Source organism: Hyla sarda, chromosome 8 (assembly GCF_029499605.1).
Source record: "Hyla sarda isolate aHylSar1 chromosome 8, aHylSar1.hap1, whole genome shotgun sequence".
NCBI classification, from domain to species: domain Eukaryota; kingdom Metazoa; phylum Chordata; class Amphibia; order Anura; family Hylidae; genus Hyla; species Hyla sarda.
In genome coordinates, this window is record NC_079196.1 from 91,612,692 (window position 1) to 91,634,074 (window position 21,383).

At 42.7% G+C, this 21,383-nt stretch overlaps 1 protein-coding gene across 2 annotated transcripts in view; it reads right to left on the minus strand.

Moving 5' to 3' along the window:
* Positions 1–12,578, minus strand: part of LRRC3 (leucine rich repeat containing 3) — a 28,119-nt gene extending 15,541 nt beyond the window's left edge. The window contains exon 1 of one of the 2 annotated variants that reach the window (XM_056534657.1): positions 12,045–12,578. The gene's annotated coding sequence lies outside the window, so the exon portion shown is untranslated. Of the gene's footprint in view, positions 1–6,250; positions 6,334–12,044 lie in introns of those variants that run through there. The other variant, XM_056534658.1, reaches the window with a different exon arrangement.
* Between the last annotated feature and the right edge of the window lie 8,805 nt (positions 12,579–21,383).

The following is a 21,383-nucleotide window of genomic DNA, read 5'->3' on the forward strand; positions in this document are numbered from 1 at the left end:
TAGTCAAGAAAGATGGAACTATCCACTTCTGTGTCGACTACAGGAAACTGAACAATGTCACACATATGGACGCTTATCCCCTGCCAAAAATTGAGAAGTTGTTTACTGCCCTCAGGTCTGCTAATTACTTCTCCACCCTGGACTTAACCAGCGGGTACTGGCAAGTGCCCATGGCCTTGGAGGATCAGGAGAAGACCGACTTTGTGACACCCATGGGGTTGTTCGAGTTCAAAAATATGCCGTTTGGGCTGTGCAATGCCCCTGCTACGTTCCAGTGTCTGATGGAAAGGTGCCTGGGACATCTGAATTTCCAAAGTGTCTTATTATACCTGGACGATATCATTGTGTACTCCAAGTCTTACCAGGAATAACTCAGTCATCTGTCAGACGTCTTTCAAGTCCTGATCAAACATGGGCTGAAGATCAAACCATCAAAGTGTCACTTGCTCAAACCTCAAGTCCACTACCTCGGCCACATTGTCAGCACAGAGGGAGTTCAGCCAAATCCTGAAAAGGTGGATGCTTCCTGAGATTCGCTGGCTATTACCGCCGTTTCATCCCACACTTCACACAAATTGCAGAACCCCTTACAGCTCTCCTACAGGGAATGGCGAAGGAGAATTACAATGGAAGACTAACTATTGATTGGGCCGAAGAGCAAGAGATAGCGTTGCAAGCTCTCAAGCGTCTGCTGACCCAGCCACTCATCTTTGCGTATCCAGACTACAGTCAGGAATTCCGGCTATATAAACTGATGCCAGTTTTGAAGGTCTAGGAGCTGTCCTGTTCCAAGTTAAGTTTGGTCAAGAGAGAATGATTGCCTACGCCAGCCGAAATCTGCGAGGGGCAGAGAAGAACAATGCCAATTATAATTCAGTCAAACTGGAACTTCTCGCCCTGGTTTGGGCCGTGACAGAAAAGTTTAAAGATTATTTGGCTGCCACACCATTTACTGTCTACATGGATAATAGTCCTTTGGCCCACTTTAATACTGCCAAGTTGGGTGCCCTTGAACAGCGATGGGCTTCCAGATTAGCTAACTACAGCTTCACTATCAATTACAGAAGCAGAAAGTCGAATGTCAATGCCGATGTACTGTCTCGGATGACCCCCGGCAAAGAGCCACCTGTCCAAGATGAGTGGGAAGACGTGGAGATGCCTCCATTTTACTTTGCTTTGTGAACCAGAATGTTGTGACCGCCCTCATGGATGGTGAACCCAGGTCCGAAAAGGTCAAAGAAGACCTGTACACGTGGAAGATTCTCTAAGTTGAAAGTTGAGTCATGGGGATCTGTTGGACTACCTTCTGGCAAAAAAGGTACCAACCCATCTACACCGGGCCCATTGTGATTACGAGTTGAAACGTCTGTGGCCACAGAGGAAGCGACTGTTTGCGCACAAAGGACTGTTGTACCGAAATTCTCTGGATCTGGTCTCTGGTGATCGACTTCATCAGATTCTAGTTCCTCAAAGAGATGTGGCGATGGTCCTCAACGCATATCATGATTAGTGTTGCTCGCGAATATTCGCAATGCAAATTTTATTCGCGAATATCGCATATTCGCGAATATTCACGAATATAGCACTATATATTCGTAATTACGAATATTGTTTTTTTTTTTTTTTTTTTATCACAGTACACATCACAGTGATCATCCCTCTCTGCTTCCAGCTTATGTGGTATAATGAAGGCTCTAATACTACTGTGTGAGACTGTTGTTCGAATTTTCGCATATGCGAAAATTTGCATATGCTAATTTTCGCATATGCTAATTTCCGCTTATGTAAATTTTTGTATATGCTAATTTCCGCATATGCTAATTTTTGCATACGCGAATTTTCGCATATACGAAAATAAAATGCGAATGTTGTGAATTTAGCGAATATATGACGAATATTCGTCCATATATTCGCGAATATTCGCGAATTCGAATATGGCCTATGCCGCTCAACACTAATCATGATCTGTCGGGACACTATGGAGTCCACAAGACCGAAGCCACTGTCCGGAGAAGATTCTACTGGATTGGAATGGTGCAGTGAATGTTCTGTCTGTAAGTCACCAAGAATGTGTGCAAGGACGCAAGAGCACCCCTCCACTCCATCCAGAGTGACAGACCCAACCAATTGGTTGTGCTAGACCATGTGTAACTGTCTCCTACCCGGTCCGGGAATACTTATCCTCTCACCATGATGGATCACTTCTCCAAATGGGTTGTGTTTGTTCCCATCAAGGATCTCACAGCCAAGATGATGGCCCAGATGTTCTACTCTAAGTGGGTACAAACCCTTGGATGTCCTGAGTCTGTCTTACTGACCGTGGAACGGCCTTTGAGGCCTAAAAATTTCAAGAACTTTGTCAATTCCACCACTGCAAGAAACTCAGAACCACCGCCTATCACCCTGAAGGTAATGGGCTCTGTGAGAAGATCAATCAAGTCTTCATTCATATGCCGTGAGCAGCCTCTGTGTCACAACAAGAAGAATGGCCTTGGTTACTACCTGAGCTGCTGGAGATTTACCACAATACCGTGCATTGTTCCACTGGATATACTCCTTTCTACTTGATGATGGGACGCCATGGGCAGCTACCTAAAGATCAGACGTTCGGGTTGCAAGCCCCGATAAACAATTCTCCTCAAGCATCGCATGAGTGGGTTTCTGAACACCAACAACAGATTCAATAGGCCAAAGAAGAGTAAGTCAGTAAGAAGATGGGTGAGGCCCGGCAAAGGCAGCAGGATGACTACAACCGCCAAGACACAGCCAAGCCATTACAGGTGGGCAACAAAGTCTGGTTGAAAAAATTCCCAAAAGACAATTTGGATTCCATCTGGGAGACAAAGCCCTACACAGTGATGGCTATCCCCTACCCTGAGTCAGATGTTTATGAAGTCCAAAAGCCTGGGTATGAGCCACAGGTCGTCCACAGAAACCGCATCAAAATCTGTTTAAAAGAAGATCTTACAGCGGCCCCGTCACCACCTCCTCCATGTGTCAGACTAGCAAAAGAGTATGTTCCTGGCAAAGGGATACATCCATCCATGGACTTCCCTATGTCCTCACCGAGTCAGCCAGTGTTTATTTGTCTACCTCCAGCAGTAGGGTTGGCCCCTCCAACTTTAGTCAGTGCACCAGCTCCTGTTCTATCTGCCCTGGCTCCAGTGTATGTTCCAGCTCCCAGGCTTCCAGAAGTAGTTCCAACCTTTCCAGTGCATGCATCGGCAGTCCCTGTTCAGCCGATCACTGATCAAGTGCAAGCTCCAGTGATTGTTGAAGAAGAACCTACAGAGCTTCCAGATGTCCCACCAGTTCCTGATTCTCCAGAGGGGGTGCTGCGCAGGTCCTAGCGGTCTACTCAATGGCTTCTGTTAAGAGGGAGAGTTTGTGGTGGCCCAGTACAGGAGTTGCTCTCCTGTACCATTTCTGTCCTGTGTGGCGGACTCTATTTCAGTGTCCCCTGAGTCCCCCTCCATTATGTGTATCCTAAATGGTTAACAGTGCCCTATGTTATTTATTCATTTGTCTTTCTAATGTTCATATGCCTTTAAATGTTGTAACCAAGTTCTGTGTAACCAGGGAAGGTGTCACTGACCAGGTGACTTGTGTCGTGACCTATGGGAGTCCTCCAAATTGCTCCCTTAAATACCAGGGAGGAGCTGGCTAGGTCAGGTTAGACCTTGCTGAGCTACTGTACAGTCAAGACCTGAGAGTGCCTGGTGTCCTGAGAGAGACCTAGGTTTAACCATGCAGCCACGCTTCAATCACCCAGTGCCCCTTCAAGTAAAAGTTAAAGCCTGGTAAGCAACCACAGGGGGAAATCTAGTCAGTCATAGTCAAGTCTGTCAAGTCTGCTAAAGTCAGCGTGGGGCTGCATAATTCAGTCCAAGTCCACTACAAGTCCCAGTGAGCCGGCAAGTCTCTTAAGTAACTGGTCATCTCCTTAGGCCTAACTGAGCTGTAAAGACTATTCCATCTGTCTGCCTCAGTAAAGCTTCCATTGTTCCGTAACTTTGCATTGGAGTGATTATTTGCCCCATGCCCAGCCCAGGAAACAGCGGCCATACCTCGGGTGGTGTAGAGGATAACCATGTCCTGGGGTTGATGCCATCTGCCCCTAGGGTAATAACATTGGCCCTTCGATTGCACCCTCACCACACCTGCTTTGGGTATTTCTTAATGCTCTTAACAGAGTTGGCAGCAGAGAACATTGTGGTCAGACTAGAGAGAACTTACAAAACTTTCTTCAGGGCATACAACAGCTGAATAATACTGGAAGGCTTGAGATTTTTTTTTTAAATAAATAAAATACAAATCTATATAGGTTTCTGGCTCCAGTTGATTTGAAATCACCTTTTTTTTTTATCAAGAGTACCCTGTAAAGGGATGCTCCGGTGAAGTTAAGAAAAATAAAAATGCCCCAAAGCCACCACAATACCTGTTCTGTGTCCCCCTGTAGCTATCCATGTGGTTTTGGCAGCTCCTTTGGCCCTGTTGGCTCCTTAATATTCTTTTTCTTTGATTGCAGCCCAGACTACAACTTCCAGAAGTCAGTGCCGCTCTGTGTAATGGCTGCCAGCCAATTGCTTTCCTTTTCTGTGTGCATGCTGTGTTGTTGTCAGTAGCCCACACTTCATGTCTTTTCTTTCAAACTATCCTTCCCCTTAGCAATAAATCATGCTGTGCTCTGAATGGCATCAGTCAGTTATAAGATCTACAGCAGGAAGGGAGCAGTATTATGTACTGAGAATTAGTGTTGGTCATGAATGTTTGCATTTCGAATTTTTATCGCAAATATCGCAAATTCACTATATATATATATATAAATATATAAATATATATATATATATATATATATATATATATTAGAAATGATTCGCTTTTGCATATGGGCATATTCACATATTCCTTCCTTTAACTTGTGGGCCAATTAGAATGATGCAAATACACTTGTCAGAGGTTATCAACAACATCCCTAGCAACCAATAGTAAAGTTGCCCACCCCCTCACTGTTTTCTTCCTCAAATGCGTGAATATGCCAATAAAACAAATACGTGAAATTTGAGAATGTTCGAATATTCGTCTATATATTCACGAAATATCGCAAATTCGAATATGGTAAATGCTGTTCATCACTACTGAGAATCTTCACTGAGCTTCTCTCACTGGCAACCTCCTCATACAGGGAGGGAAGGGGGAGGGGAGCTATGACTGTGAAGCCAGAAATCACGTGGTGTTTGTCTCTGTGTAAACCCCTCACCTAGCCCCCACCCTCCTGCAAGACAAGCAGGATCTGAATATGATGTCTTTCTCTCACTCACTGCATGTAAGTGACAGCTGAAAGAGGGAAACTGGCCCTGACTTCCTAAAACTGTCCTAATCTGAGACAGTATAAACATAGTTTAGACAGTCAAAGAATACAACAGATTTATCACAGTGGCTCAGTCTTTTTGATAAAATTAATGCATAGTAAACCACCAATTCTCCCAGAAAAGTATTATAAGAAAATGTGAGGTACATGAAAATCCAGTACGGTTCATGAGCAGGCTATGGGCACCATGTTGTTAATCCACATAACATGATACATCTGTGTACATAAGGTTGGCTTACGCTTGATTAGTTTATTTAATTGTGTTTTCTTTGCATTTTAACATTACTTGCTGCCTATACTATCTAATAAAAATAGTTTTTTTGACAGAAATCTGACTCATTATGGGACCCATCAAATAAGAAAAAAAATCAATCATGGTGAATAAAAGGGGGGTCTCATTACTGCCACACTACTTTGTCCTTCCTCAATCCTCAGTGTAAATTCAACATTTAGATGAAGTCCTGAGACAGACTGGTTGCTATCATTGTAGTTTGTACCTATTTAAAAGACTGTTTAGTAGGGCATGCCTAGCAGCCTGGTTTTCACCAGTACGACTCAGCACAATGATGGATTGACACTGTACTGATTGCGGAGAAAGGGAAAGCAGCTGGGAGCATCTAAGTCATGTTATTTCTCTACTAAACATAACACATGGAGATTTATCAAAACCTGTCCAGAGGAAACGTTGCTGAGTTGCCCATAGCAACCAATCAGATCACTTTTTCAGAGGCCTTTCCAGAAATTAAAGAAGTGATCTGATTGGTTGCTATGGGCAACTCAGTGACTTTTCCTCTAGATAGGTTTTGATGAATCTCCCCCCAATGAGCCTAAAATGAAACCTTGATGTTCAATAGTGCTGTAATTCTCATGTCAACTCACTTGTTTGTGTTCCTGACTAGAGTTTATGGAACAGGAATTTACTGTCTGATAAACCATTGTCAAACATATTAGTTCTTGTAAGACTCATCCTCGGGTCATACATGCCTAGGTGCAGGATTATTTTTTAACTTATTAACTCCTCCCACTGTGTGCACATTATGATGGATTTCTACTTGAAATCAGAACTTCTTAACTTCTCCCCCTTGCTCGTGCTCGTCAGCCAAAGTAATAGCAGCCCTCCATTATATTTTTTAAGCCTTTCCTTGGCACCCTATTCTTCCCCTACTGCGCTTACACCCAAATACAGTGCTCCATTTGCACCTTGGTACAGTTCCTTACTTGAAGGAGGTGGTAGCTAGAATATCCTCCTATTTGGGTTGAATAGAAATGAATATAGCAGGTGTCCTTAGACATAATTAGAAAAAAAATTTAAGAAATGCTTTTTACCATGCTCATTTATTTATCTTTTTATGGAAAATTTGATGCAATTATCCTAAAATTGTTTTGTCAAAAACTCTTGCTTCAATAAAGGCCAGACCATGCCAGCACCGCATCTTACACAGGATTCCCACCCGCACCCTTACTCTGTACAATCTACAAGTAGTGCTTCATATTTGTTTCTATAGCACTGTTTATTTCGACCTGAGGAAGGCACTTGTTGTGCCGAAACACGTTGTCCACTTTGAAAAAATTTAAATATTATTGTTCTATGCTGGTTTGCGTCTGTATATCTGTGACCATACCTTGGGTAGCGCCTGCAAGACTGTCCTTTTCTCTTGGTATAGACATTGCTTTAATAAGGTGTTTCTGCAAATACTTGTTATCAATTATGTCACACAATAATACACAAGCTGGTTCATAAACTAGACCTTGCTGTCTTGTGATGCTTATGGTTTTACTCACTACTTAAATAACTAAAGTTGGCCACATCTTGATTCCTACTGTGACATTGTTGCCATGGGTGGACAAAGTATTACTGAAATAGATGCTAATAAGTGAAAAAATATGTAATTACATACAAGTTACAACTAAAAGTTTCTAGCATCTGTGTTAGAGACAGCCAGATTGCACCAACATTAGATATCACCAATCCATGTGTCACTGTTTGGCTATCTGGATCATTATTTGTATTTAGCAGGCAGTTTTATTGGATTTGCTAATCTATATGCACACATTGTTACACCTTTGTTCTAAGTGCCATAACCCGTGTTCCTTCTTGCCCCTTGTCCAATTGACTTCTAGCTCTTGCTCCTTGCCCGGCATGTAGGGTGTGTGCAAACTCCCTTCGTGTGTTTTAATGGACAAATGTGCATACCCAAATCATTTCCCAACCTGTCAGGCACCTACTATTTAAATCTACCTCACTAGCCACATGATGCCTGAGCAGTTAGGTTCCTAGTCTTCTAGTGTGTTCTGCAAAGGTGTTCTTGTGGGCAGCACAGTGACTTATGAACCAGTGCTGCACACCTCTATGGGAGGATTACAGGACCAAGACAGGTTATTAAGCTTGGGGTTATTATTTTAGAGAAAAGATTTCTTAGGGGCAATTTAATCACAATGTACAAATTTATGAATGGACAGTACAGAGATCTTTCTAGTGATAGTTTTATACCTAGGCCGGTTACCATGACATCTAGAGGAACGAAGGTTTCATCATCATCATCATCATCATCACCACAGACAGAGATTCTTTACTGTAAGAGCAGTGAGACTATGGAACTCTCTGCTACATGATGTTGTGATGTCTGACTCACTAAACAAGATTAAGGAGGCCCTGAATGTTTTTCTAGAGAGTAATAACATTAGAGGTTATGGATAGTAGATTTACAGGGATAAGGCGCTGATCCAGGGATTTATTCTGATTGCCATATTGGAAGGAATTTTTCCTCTGTCATGGGGCAATTGACATCAGCCTAATTGGGGGGGGGGGGGGGTGGTTGCCTTCCTCTGGATCAACACAGTAGGGTTTTAGGTTGAACTCGATGGACTCTTGTACTTTTTCAACCTTAAAAGACATGTTACTATGTTACCTTCTTGTCTGTCCACTGACTACAAAAAACTCTGAAAGTCCTAACCGTGGCTTGGACCCAGACTACTCTCCCACCAGTCGCAACCTGTACCGGGACTACTCCCAGTAGTGACCTGGTGGCCCCCTGCAGCCAAGTCCAGATCCTCAGACAAGACTTAAAGGGGGGAAAACCAGGGGACCACTTAGGAATGACCTAAAGCCAAACTGTGGCCCAATATGTCCACACCTGCTGATCATTTCGCAATCACCTTCTGACCCTCTGCTGCTCTTCTTCCTACAGTGGCTATTTCCTATTAAATATGTTTCTAATTTGGATTTGTTCAGATATAGTGGTCATTTCATTATCCCCCACTGTGGTTTTGCAATTAACTATAATTCCAAGAAAACAACAAAGCACCATGCAAAAATACAACACATCCCCAAAAATTGTTCACAGTTCACATATAAATATATATTCTCTAGGCCTGTTTTTGTCCTGCCTATTGAGTGATGTCCACATTCTCATTTTAAGGTTTGGTTGGTATATTTAGAATTTTTAAACCAGTTTTTGTGACCTTAAAGGGGTTATCTAGGAATCAAAAAACAGTAATAATTGCTTTCAAAGACCGCTCCCTGTCTGTCTCCAGGTTGGGTGTGGAATTAAAACTTGACTCCATTCACTTCAATGAAACTAAGCTGCAGAACCACACCAAACCTGGAGACAGGCAGGGAGCGGTCTTTGAAAGAAATTATCCCTATTTTTGGATTCCTGGATAACCCTTTTAAGTGTGTTCATGTCACATGTGTATTGAAAAGAGATCGACCATTTATGGGATGTGCAGTTATTTTTTTGCATTATGCTTTTTTGTTTTGTTGGAATTATTATTATTATATATATATATTTTTTTTTTTTTGCTGTGCAGATTAGAACTCTGTTTGTAGGTGGTAGCCACTCTTCTTTTGGTAGTTGGTGATCATAATGGCAATAAACCGTAACATGTCTGCTGCATATGCATATACTGCTTTTATGGATTTATAAATAGATGTCAAGTTTTATCTGGAACTTCAAGCTGGACCTTCATTTCTTTCTTACTGAGCATTTACCCAGTCCCTCCTGGTGTATCCGTGCAGAAGATTCTGGTCATAAGCAAGAGGTAAAAGCTGGTCCAGGTGTGTTCACACTATCTTTTGTTTTGTCAAAAAAATACCCAAGATCACAAAACTTTGTAACTCGAAGGTCCTTTTAATATCCCAATATGCAAGAAAACTAGAAAAATAGCATATGATATATCCTGGCAATTACATTATAAATTGACCTACTACTATATTTGAAACAGTGAACAACTGATATGGACATTGAGAGATTAAAGGGGTACTCTGCCCTGAGACATCTTATCCCCTAGCCAAAGGGGATAGATGTCTGATTCCGGGGATCCTGCTACTGGGGACCATCGCAATCTCGGCTGTGGCAACCCAGACATCCGGTGGACGGAGCGAACTTCACTCCATGCCAGATGACTGGTGATGTGGGGAGGAGGCTTGTGATGTCATGTTCACGCCCCGATCATGATTTCACAGTCACACCCCCTCAATGCAAGTCTATGGGAGGGGGCGTGATGGCCATCACGCCCCCTCCCATATTTTTGCATTAAGGGGGCGTGGTCATGACATCATGAGCCCCCGTTGCCGCACCCGCCACTTAAACGAATGCCGGGTGCAGCAGCAGGACCCCTGCGATCAGACATCTTATCCCCTATCCTTTGAATAGGGGATAAGATATCTAGGGGCGGAGTACCTCTTTAACAATGACTAAAATCATCAGGTGTCTGGATTGTCCCGTGCAACACTACTCTATTGGTGTCTCCGAAATTTTAAAATTGCTTCATGCAAGATCATATAGCTACACATTATTGGCCACCTTTATCTGCCTTCGTCTAGTATTCAGTTCAGTTATTACTTTACAGTAAAATGTATTAAAATGTTTTTGTTTTTTTGTTAAAACCCTAGAATTCTAATATTTTCAATTAGATGTCCAAATGGAATCAGTTGTCTACAGCCTTTGTTATCTATTTTTTGTAGAATCTGTTGTTCAACCATATTCCAGTTTCAAATATGCATGTGTCAAGGAGATATCACAAAGAGAAGTACCTACAGCCTATTCCTACACCTTTTAAAAATGTAAGAAAAATAGATAACAAAACAAAATAACAGGCAGAACATTACAAGAATAAAGTTAAATATGGTAACAGCTTAATATCAGTAGATTTAATTAAAGTTGCAGTGAGGTTGAAGTCAAAGTTGTCAAAAGATACACAACCATTTAAAGGGGTACTTTTTTTTTAAATCAACTGGTGCCAGAAAGTTAAAAGATTTGTAAATTACTTCCATTAAAATATCTTAATCCTTCCAGTACTTATCAGCTGCTGTTATGATCCATAGGGAGTTCTTTTCTTTTGAATTTCCTTTCTGCCTGACCACAGTGCTGTCAGCAGAGAGCAATGTGGTCAGACAGAAAGGAAATTCAAAAAGAAAATAACTTTCCTGTGGATCATAACAGCAGCTGATACGTATTGACAGGATTAAGATTTTTTAATAGAAGTAATTCAAAAATCTGTTTAACTTTCTGGCACCAGTTTAAAAATATATATTTTCCAGTTGAGTACCCCTTTAACTTTCAACACCACACCTCAGAGTTAAAAATACCCCACTACTACAGTGTATAATGATAGCATCCTCCTGGTGACACATCATATTATTCTTGCATTAGTATAAATATATTCTTGGTTGCATGTAAACAGCAGCTGTCATCAGCTAAATTCTTAAACTATGAGAGTGTAACAAGCGTATCTCTTAAGTGCAATGCAATACAGGGATAGGCTGGAACTTGCACATCCCAATGATTTATTTGCACACAATATAACCCCCAAAAAAGCCATAAGTGTAAGTGAGGTTGAATTATTATTGATATGCTGGTGGAAATGGCGTATATATATATATATATATATAGAGAGAGAGAGAGAGAGAGAGAGAGAGAGAGAGAGAGTTGTAAGTGTCCGCACATCCCGATTAAATTTGAGTATTTTTTCTCAATTGTAGATGTGTGCACTGCATTCTACAAAATATCACACAGCTGTTATGCGCATGAAAGTGTAAAGTGACCGTGAGAAGTCTAGATTGTCATTTGGGTCATTTACTATTTTACATAGAAAAAAAACTTTGAAGTTGTAGTTCGCTTCCTAGAAAGGGTGTATTTATTTCACCAATATGGTGCACGCTACAAGAGTACAACAATTACAATGGAGTCCAACAACTTAAACATGTGTCTCTACACATGAAACTTTTAATCTTATTGCATCAATAGTCTTCTTGTAGGTCACATTCACACCCAGTTACCTAGCCACTTAACCAAGGTCTTTTTTTTTTTTTTGTGATATCCTCAAAGTTTAGTAAAGAAGTCTTACTATACAATATGGAACTGTAATATATATATATATATATATATATATATATATATATATATATATACATATACAACCACAATCCTGTTATTTTCAGAATACAAATTACAATCACTGTTTATTAAACAATCTGAAGAAGTGAGATAAAGAATAAAGAGAGTGTATGCTAAAATTATAGCTTTATGAAAGAAACATTGTATAGACCCACAAAGCACATGATGTAGAATTCGAAGGAAAGGAGACAAATAATACTGCTAATACAGAGAGCAATGATTGATATATACAGATCTTGCTATGTATATTAGACACATTAAGCAGGCAGACTTACAGTGAATAGCTGTGTTGTAGAGGTCCTTAATGTGAACCTTCAGAGGATGGACCAGGTACAGTTCATTCACAAAATCCTCATGACATCACAGGACATTGATCATCAATCAGCATTTCCAGCTATCCCTGCCAAAATCTCCAGGATAATACCAGACAATATGAATGGGGGTTTGCTCCCCCAGTGTAATAAGATCCAAACAGGCAGCTGTATTCTGTATTCTGATCCTAAACATGTCCATAGGAGTCACAATAACCATGTGGATAATCCGCTCTTTAACATCACAGCTTGCTATGTCAGAATTGCTGGGTAAAATGGAACGACAATGAAGAATAAAATGAATAAGCCTCAGTCCAAGCGGCTCAGACAGAGAGAAGTGTGCTACAAGTTCCCCTACAGTGGTCACAGCAGGAGTGGGACAGGGGCAATCCTCTGCACATGTTGCTATTTCCAGAGAGCACAGAACCCATTCTGTTGTGCTGGTAACATCAAGACTCACACAGACCAATCAGACTTCCTAGGGGCAGTAACTGGATCTTTTCTCTTCACTGTCACTGAAATTCCTGTTAAAAAGACATTTCTGTTACAGCAAACTGCTCCTAGCAGACTAACATCTACCTATGAAGATGAGTGTAGTAAATCTTTAAAATGATGACAGTTATTACAATTGTCAGAACTAATATGCTGGTATGATATAAATCAATTTTACAACTGTAAGGACCATACATTATTTTTATTGCTTTAGGCTTGTGACATGTTTGTGGCTACATAACCAATACTTCAGGTCTTATTTAAAACTATTCACTGATATTATTTATAAATTGACACTATTAGAGTAAAGAAATTAATTAATAAATAAACAAAATGTGAATGACAATTTGTAATTTATACAATACTGTAACAACAAAGAGGTGTTGACACATGACACAACCCCCTAGTATAAATGACTGCAGGTGTCTACTTACACCAAGGAATGAGCTGCAAGCATCCACTGCGCTATTTATGTATTTTGCGGTCCCCTCAAAATAACTCAACTCACAGCCATTAATGTTTAAACCTTGGCAAAAAAATTAGTACACCACTAAGTGGATATGTCTAAATTGGGCACAAATAGCCATTTTCCTTTTCCAATGCCATGGGACTCGTTAGTGTTACAAGGTTTCAGGTGTAAATAGGAAGCAGGTGTCTTAAATTTGGCGTTATCACTCTCACACTCTCTAATACTGGTCACTGGCAGTTCAATATGGTACCTCATGGCAAAGAACTCTCTGTGAATCTGAAAAAATAATTGTTTTTTCTAGGCTTTTAGAGGATTGGCAAGACCCTGACACTGAGCTGTAGCATGGTGGGAAGGACCATAGAGCAGTTCCACAGGACAGGTTCCACTCGGAACAGATCTCACCTGGTTGACAAAAGAAGCTAAATGCACATGCTCAGAGTTAAATCCAGAGGTTGTTTTTGGGAAATAGACATATGAGTGCTAACAGAGGTTGTTTTTGGGAAATAGACGTATGAGTGCTAACAGCATTGTTGCAGAGGTTGAAGGGGATTGGGCATCAGCCTGTCAGTGCTAAGACTATACACTGCACACTGCCAGTGGCGTTGCGACCGGGGTGCGGGGGGTGCGGCGATGGGGTGACACCAGGTACGCCGCCGGTCCTCAGTTGCGCTGCCTGTCTCCATACTAGCAGCCCCCCACTTGCGCTGCCTCTGTAAGAGCATCCCTCCCCCCCCCCCGGTCCTCACTTGTTGCGTCTCCATACTAACACCCCCCCCCCCCGTCACCTACACAGTGAACCGGCCTGCGCCCCCACGTCTTCTGTTGCGCCGGTCCGACGTCCCTCCGCAGGGCCAGCGCAGGAGGACGTGACGTCACTCGCAGAGCGACCGGAGAGAAGGAGCGCTGCGCTGGATGGGTGAGTGAGTGTCTGTCTCTCTCTGTTTGTGTGTCTCTGTCTGTGTGTGACTGTCTGTGTGTATGTGTGACTGTGTGTGACTGTGTGTGTGTGTCTCTCTGTGTGTGTGACTGTGTGTGTCTGTCGCAATCTCTGTGTGTGGCTCTCTGTCTGTGTGTGACTCTCTGTCTTTGTATGACTGTGTGTGTGTGACTGTGTGTGTCTCTCTGTGAGTGTGTGTCTCTCTGACTGTGTGTGTGTTTGTCTCTCTCTCTATCTATCTGTGTGTGTGTGTGTGTGTGTGTCTCTGTGTTGTGTGTGTGTGTGTTTTTTTTGTGTGGGGGGAGGGGGGTTTGTTTGAACCAGCGATCTAATGTGGGGAGACTTTGACCTATTGTGGGGAACATGCAAGGGAACCTGCGGCCTAATGGGGGGAAACTACTACCAAATGGGGGGAATCTATGCTACCTAATGTGGGGAAACTGCTACCTAATGTTGGAAAATTGCTACCTAATGTGTGAAGGCTGCTACATAATGTGGGAAAACTGCTACCTAATGTGGGGATTCTGTGCTACCTAATGTGGAGAAACTTCTACCTAATGTGTGGAATCTGTGCTACCTAATGTGTGGAATTTGTGCTACCTTATGTGTGGAATTTGTGCTACTTAATGTGGGGAAATTACTACCTAATGTGGGGTAACTGGTACCAAATGTGGGGAATCTATGCTACCTAATGTGGGGAAACTGCTACCTACCTAATGTGGGGGAACTGCCACCTACCTAATGTGGAGAACTGCTACCTACCTAATGTGGGGGAACTGCTACCTACCTTAAGTGGGGGAACTGCTGCCTACCTAATGCTCCCCCCCCCCTGGCAGTAGCACCCTCATCATCCACCAGCAACCCCCCCCCCCAGCAGCAGCACCTCCATCAGCAGATCCTGATGATCCTGCCGATGGACGATGGGCGTGATACTGCCAGGGGGGATGGCCAGTAGCACCCTCATCATCCTCCAGCAACACCTCCCCAGTACTAGCACCCCCATCATCAACTAGCAACACCACCAGATTTATATTCAGAGGGTACAGTATGTGGCAGATTTATATTCAGAGGGCACAGTGTGTGGCGGTATATTCAGAGGGTACAGTATGTGGCAGATTTATATTAAGAGGGTACAGTATGTGGCAGATTTATATTCAGAGGGTACAGTGTGTGGCGGTATATTCAGAGGGTACAGTGTGTGGCGGTATATTCAGAGGGTACCGTATGTGGCAGATTTATATTCAGAGGGTACAGTATGTGTTGGTATTCAGAATGTACAGTGTGTGGTAGTATTATATTCAGTGGGTATGGTGTATGGAAGGTTTATAATCAAAGATTATAGTGTATAGTAGTATTATATTTAGTGGATACAGTGTCTGGCAGGTTTATAATAATAATTGTTTTCATATAGAGGATGAGAATGCGCTGACATAGTGAGGAGACGTCTGGGCGTCACATTCTACAGACAGAAGTTTTAGCTGGAACAAGTCCTGGCGGTATGTACCATCTGAATTAGATAAGGAAAGACTATAGAGAAGACGTCACCTGTAGTCACTGATATCATTGTACATTCTCCTCACTATAGAGAAGACGTCACCTGTAGTCACTGATATCATTGTGTATTCTCCTCACTATAAAGAAGACGTCACCTGTAGTCACTGATATCATTGTACATTCTCCTCTCTATGTCCTATCAGAGCTGTAGTCACTTGTCAGTTCTACAGTTATGATGAGTGAAACTACAACTCCCAGCATAACCTCACCACTGCATAAAGGGGTACTCTACTGGAAAAAAAAATTTTAATCAACTGGTGCTACAAAGTTAAACAGATTTATAAATTACTTCTACTTAAAAATCTTAATCCTTCCAGTACTTATTAGCTGCTGTATAAGTGATTCACAGAAAGTTCTTTTCTTTTTAAATTTATTTTCTGTCTGACCACAGTGCTCTGTGCTGACACCTCTGTCCATGTCAAGAACTGTCCATAGTAGGAGCAAATCCCCATTGCAAACCTCTCCTGCTCTGGACAGTTCCTAACATGGACAGACAGAGCACTGTGGACAGACTGGAAAGAACTACACAACTTCCTGTGGAGCATACACCAGCTCATAAGTACTGTAAGGATTAAGATTTTAAATAGAAGTAATTTAAAAATCTGTTTAACTTTCTGGCACCAGTTGATATAAAAGTAAATGTTTTCCAGTGGAGTACCCCTTTAAGTAATTCTGTGAGCTGTATATTTAAAGTGAAAACTTCTTTAACACTTTCCCATTCTGTGGCAACTGGTATATCTGATTATTATTCTGGAATTTCTCACAATGCGCTACACCAGTGGTGTCTGTCACAACAGGCTAAAAACTTACTGAGGGGGGGGGGGGGGTAGGTATGGGGGTGACACCATTTTCTACCGCACCGGGTGACACCAACCCTAGCAACGCCACTGCACACTGCATCAAATTTGTCTGCATGGCGGTCATCCCAGAATGAAGCCTCTTCTAAAGATGAAGCACAAGAAAGCATGCAAATGGTTTTTGTTGAACACAAGCAGACTAAGGACATGGATTTTTGGTTCAGATGATGTCAAGCGTGTGACGACAACCAGAGTACAAAGACAAGTATATTTTGCCTACAGCCAAGCATGGTGGTGGAAGTGTCATGGTCATGGCCTGCATTAATACTGCTGGCACTGGGAGCTACAGTTCATTTAAGGAACCATGAATGGCAACAAGTACTGTGACATACTGAAGCATGCTCCTTTATCTTCAAAGACTAGGACACAGGGCAGTACTGGGACTGGGACCAATAATACTATTATACAAAGATAAATATTACCATTATACATATTATCATCAAACTATGACTCACTAAATACTGTATTACCAATAATACCAGTGTACAAGGAATAATCAGTGGCGTCTCCAGCATTCAAATTTAGGGGGGGCACATGGGGGGCCAGTGACAAAAGTGGGGGGGCAATTTTAAAACGTGTGTATGTATATATATATATATATATATATACACACACACATATATATATTTATATATATATATATATATATATATATATATATATATATATATATATAAACACACAATGATTTTTTTTCCGTTTTTGCCATAGATTTTTGGGTAAATGACTGATGTCATTATAAAGTAGAATTGGTGGCGCAAAAAATAAGCCATCATATGGACTTTTAGGTGCAAAATTGAAAGGGTTATGATTTTTAAAAGGTAAGGAGGAAAAAACAAAAGTACAAAAACGGAAAAACGCTCGGACCTTAAGGCGTTAAAACTTTTGGACACTACCATCAACTTTGATAGCGGCATCTAAAGTGTTAATGTCAGACATCAGCCTGATTGGGGATGTCTGGCATTAGCCGAGGGTTCTAGCTAATGATTTATACAACACAGTGGGAGCAGGCACTGTGCGTTTACATACGCCTCGTGTCCTTAGGGATCATTTAGGCTGGGTTCACACTACGTTTTGTCCCATACGGGAGCGCATACGGCAGGAGGGAGCTAAAAGCTCGCGCTCCCGTATGTAACCGTATGCGCTCCCGTATGCCATTCACTTCAATGAGCCGACCGGAGTGAAACGTTCGGTCCGGTCGGCTCATTTTTGCGCCGTATGCGCTTTTACAACCGGACCTAAAACCGTGGTCAACCACGGTTTTAGGTCCGGTTGTAAAAGCGCATACGGCGCAAAAATGAGCCGACCGGACCGAACGTTTCACTTCGGTCGGCTCATTGAAGTGAATGGCATACGGGAGCGCATACGGTTACATACGGGAGCGCGAGCTTTTAGCTCCCTCCTGCCGTATGCGCTCCCGTATGGGACAAAACGTAGTGTGAACCCACCCTTACACGGATGGATCCCCAGCATATTTTACGCTGCGGATCCCCCAACAATGCACACATCGCGGCTGCTCTCGGCCTAGTTCAGAGAGCAGGAGGAGCGGCCATGATGTGTGCGAGTATATATACATATATATATATATATATATATATATATATATATATATATACACATCAAAGCGTGTCTGCTCGTAGCGGAGGATTGCTGTTATGAGCAGGCACAGATAGAGGCAGCACTGTAGGGTCCATTGTCGGCGGATCCGCAGCGTAAAATACACTGTGGATCCACCCCTGAATGAGCCCTTAGGATACGCTCACACGTACAGGATCTGCTGCATATTTTCTGCAGCTGATTTTGCTACCTATTGAAGCTAATGGGTTGCAAAATCAGCCGCACAAAATATGCAGCAAAAATATGCAGCAGATCCTGTACATGCGAATGTACCCTTGAGGGGTTAATGAGGGGTTAAGGTGTTCACATGTTGTCCTTCCAGAGGGGTCACTTTCCCTCCTCCAGTGTCCACAGGTCACCAACAGGCCACATTACCAGAACAATTTATGGAAAAATCGCGGCAAAAATTGCGCAGTTTTACCGCGATTTACGAAAAATCGCGGTAAAAGCGCGTAATTTTTGCCGCGATTTTTCCCAAAAATTGTTGTGATAATGTGGCCTGTTGGTGACCTGTGGACACTGGAGGAGGGAAAGTGACCCCTCTGGACTGCTATCATACACATTACTCAGCCCCGGGTTATACTGCTGATCAGGGGGGAGAGAGGCAGGACACAGGACATCACTCACCTCACGTGAAGCAGCTGCTCTGCTGTGTGACCTGTCAGCTCTCGGCCTGTCCTCTCCTGTGCTGGGGGCGGAGCCATCAATGTATCGGGACATCCCTATTTATTTTAAATTGGGGGGGGGCCCAAGGGGGGGCACGGCCTGATCTAGGGGGGGCCATGGCCCCCTCTGGCCCCCTCCTAGCGACGCCACTGGAAATAATATTATCACCAAGGGTAATATCATAATATTACTTACCAAACCCTGTATACTGAGACCAATATTATCTATAATACCAGTATGCATGTGTGGTAGCCCTGGGGGGTGTAGGGTAGTTGGGATGTTGTGGTAGGTAAGGGGTTAATGTTAACCCTAGAGTTCATGACGCCAGGCTGAGGACTGGTATGCTGAGGTAAATTCTCTGGCCTATCGCCGCCCTTCCCAGAAACGATAGGTGCATGCAATAATATGACTGAAGGTCCACAAGGTACTTGAACTTGAACAAACTTTACTTAAGTGCTTGCAGTACATCCAATGAACAATGACAGTCTCAGGCAAACAGTCTCTATAGATTTCAATGACTGACAATTGTTGCGGACCTTGAGTAAAATTAAAGTTTCTGAATTCAGGGTAATTATTGCAGATCCGTCCGGATTTAGGGGATAGATAAGGTCTGGCGATCCTGCAGATTGCTTAGGGATTGATACACTCGCGATCCTAGATATAGCAGCCGTTGCCGCAAGGCTCAGGCCTAACTCACTGCGATAGACAGCTGCGCAGATCCTGCTCGTTTGACAGCCCGGGAACAAGAGAGAGAACAATGGCCGCCGTTCCCTTATATGGGCAGGGGGCGGGGCAAATCTGATTGGTCCAAACATCTGTCATTCACTGTTACACAGTGTGATGGGATTGAGTACGTCACAAGGACCTCCAAAGGTCCTCAAGCAGAAATACCATAGAGTTCACCTAATCACGTGACCCGCAGGTCCTGCTACGCTACAGACAGGTAATTATCTATTTATAGGCATTGATATAATATGTACATGTTTCCTAAGTAAGTTATTGGAGCAATAACTATCTGGATGAGAGGTGACTAGGGGTGAACTAGACAAGGGGGCCCCGACGTCCTAGGGACTCTGGCTAAGGGGACCCACCCACGCAGGTACCGGATAGGATACGACACATGGAGCAAATTATACCACTATGTAAAGACTGGATAGTATCATCATACTGTTACTGAGTAAAAACCACTATACACAGACCAAAAATACCAGGAACTACCAGTATACCACAGCCAAATAATACTGGCACACCAGAAATTGACTAATGCACCATACTAATGCTGAATAAAACAACTGTACACAGACCAGTATTCCCCCCACACAGTGATCATATTGGTAGTTACCAGCTGTACATATGATCTGTATACCATATAAGTGATGATAGTTACATCCACCAATTGAAGGTTGATGCCTTGTCTGATCAGAGTCATCCTCTTTCCTGTCCTTCTCCATCTGCCTCAGACTGCCATGATGGGACTTCTAGCAACAGGTTTTAAGTCTGGCAAGTGAAGATGCTATGAATTTTTCCAAGTGTTCCAAAAATTCTCACTTTTGGTGTTGCAACAGGATTTGATGCAACAGGATTTGTGTCCAAAATAGCTTTTATATGACACCCCCTCCCCCCCCAAAAATATCCCTTTTTTGGGGATCATGGGTAGTGTATGTGATGGGCTGGCTGGTAGTAGCAGTAGCAAGGGTGATGTTGGATTGGAGATGTTGTAGCCAGTATACAACAGGCTGCAATGGGCTGGTTGTAGTTGTAGTAGGCAGCAGACAGTGCAGTAAGCAGTGGTGAACTAGTGATAGCTTTAGTAGCCAACGGACAGGACAGCAGGTAGGGATGAAGTGGTGGGACTTGTAGTAGTCAGCGGACAGCAGGCAGTGGTGGATTGGTGGGAGTTGAAGTAGCCAGTGGACAGGACAGCAGACAGAGGTTGACTGGTGGGAGTTGTATTACTCTTTCTGATGCTACACTGGAGGGGGGACAAAACAGAACACCCATGGTAAACTGGGCAAGTTCCGGCCAATGCTCTAATCTGGGTGACCCAGGAGTCATTGGGGTCTGGGCTCATGGTGTCTGTTATCTGAATCAATATGGTGATAGTTGGTAGTGTAAAACCCTTTAGTGATGTTTCATGTCAGGGTGGAAAACGATGTAAAAGCTTTGTCATCATTAGTGTTGAGCGGCATAGGCCATATTCGAATTTGCAAATATTCGCAAATATATGGACGAATATTCGTCATATATTCGCTGAATTCGCATATTCGTAATATTCTCGTTTTATTTTCGCATATGCGAAAATTTGCGTATGCGAAAAGGACCATATACGAAAATTAGCATATACAAAAATTAACATAAGCGAAAATTTGCACGCCAGTCTCACACAGTAGTATTAGAGCCTTCTTTACACCACACAAGCTGGAAGCAGAAAGGGATGATCACTGTGATGTGTACTGTGGAAAAAAAAAACGAATACTTGTAATTACGAATATATAGTGCTATATTCGCGAATATTCGCAAATTCACGAATATGCGATATTCGCGAATAAAATTCGCATTGCGAATATTCGCGAGCAACACTAGTCATCATGTACTCCAATGTGAAGATCCTGCAGCTGTTGCACCTGCCTCTTGCAGGGGTAGTGCTGGCAGAGAGAGTGGAGTGTTTACTCAGTATAGAGCAGAGACTGGACCCTGTTTGGAAGGTTTCT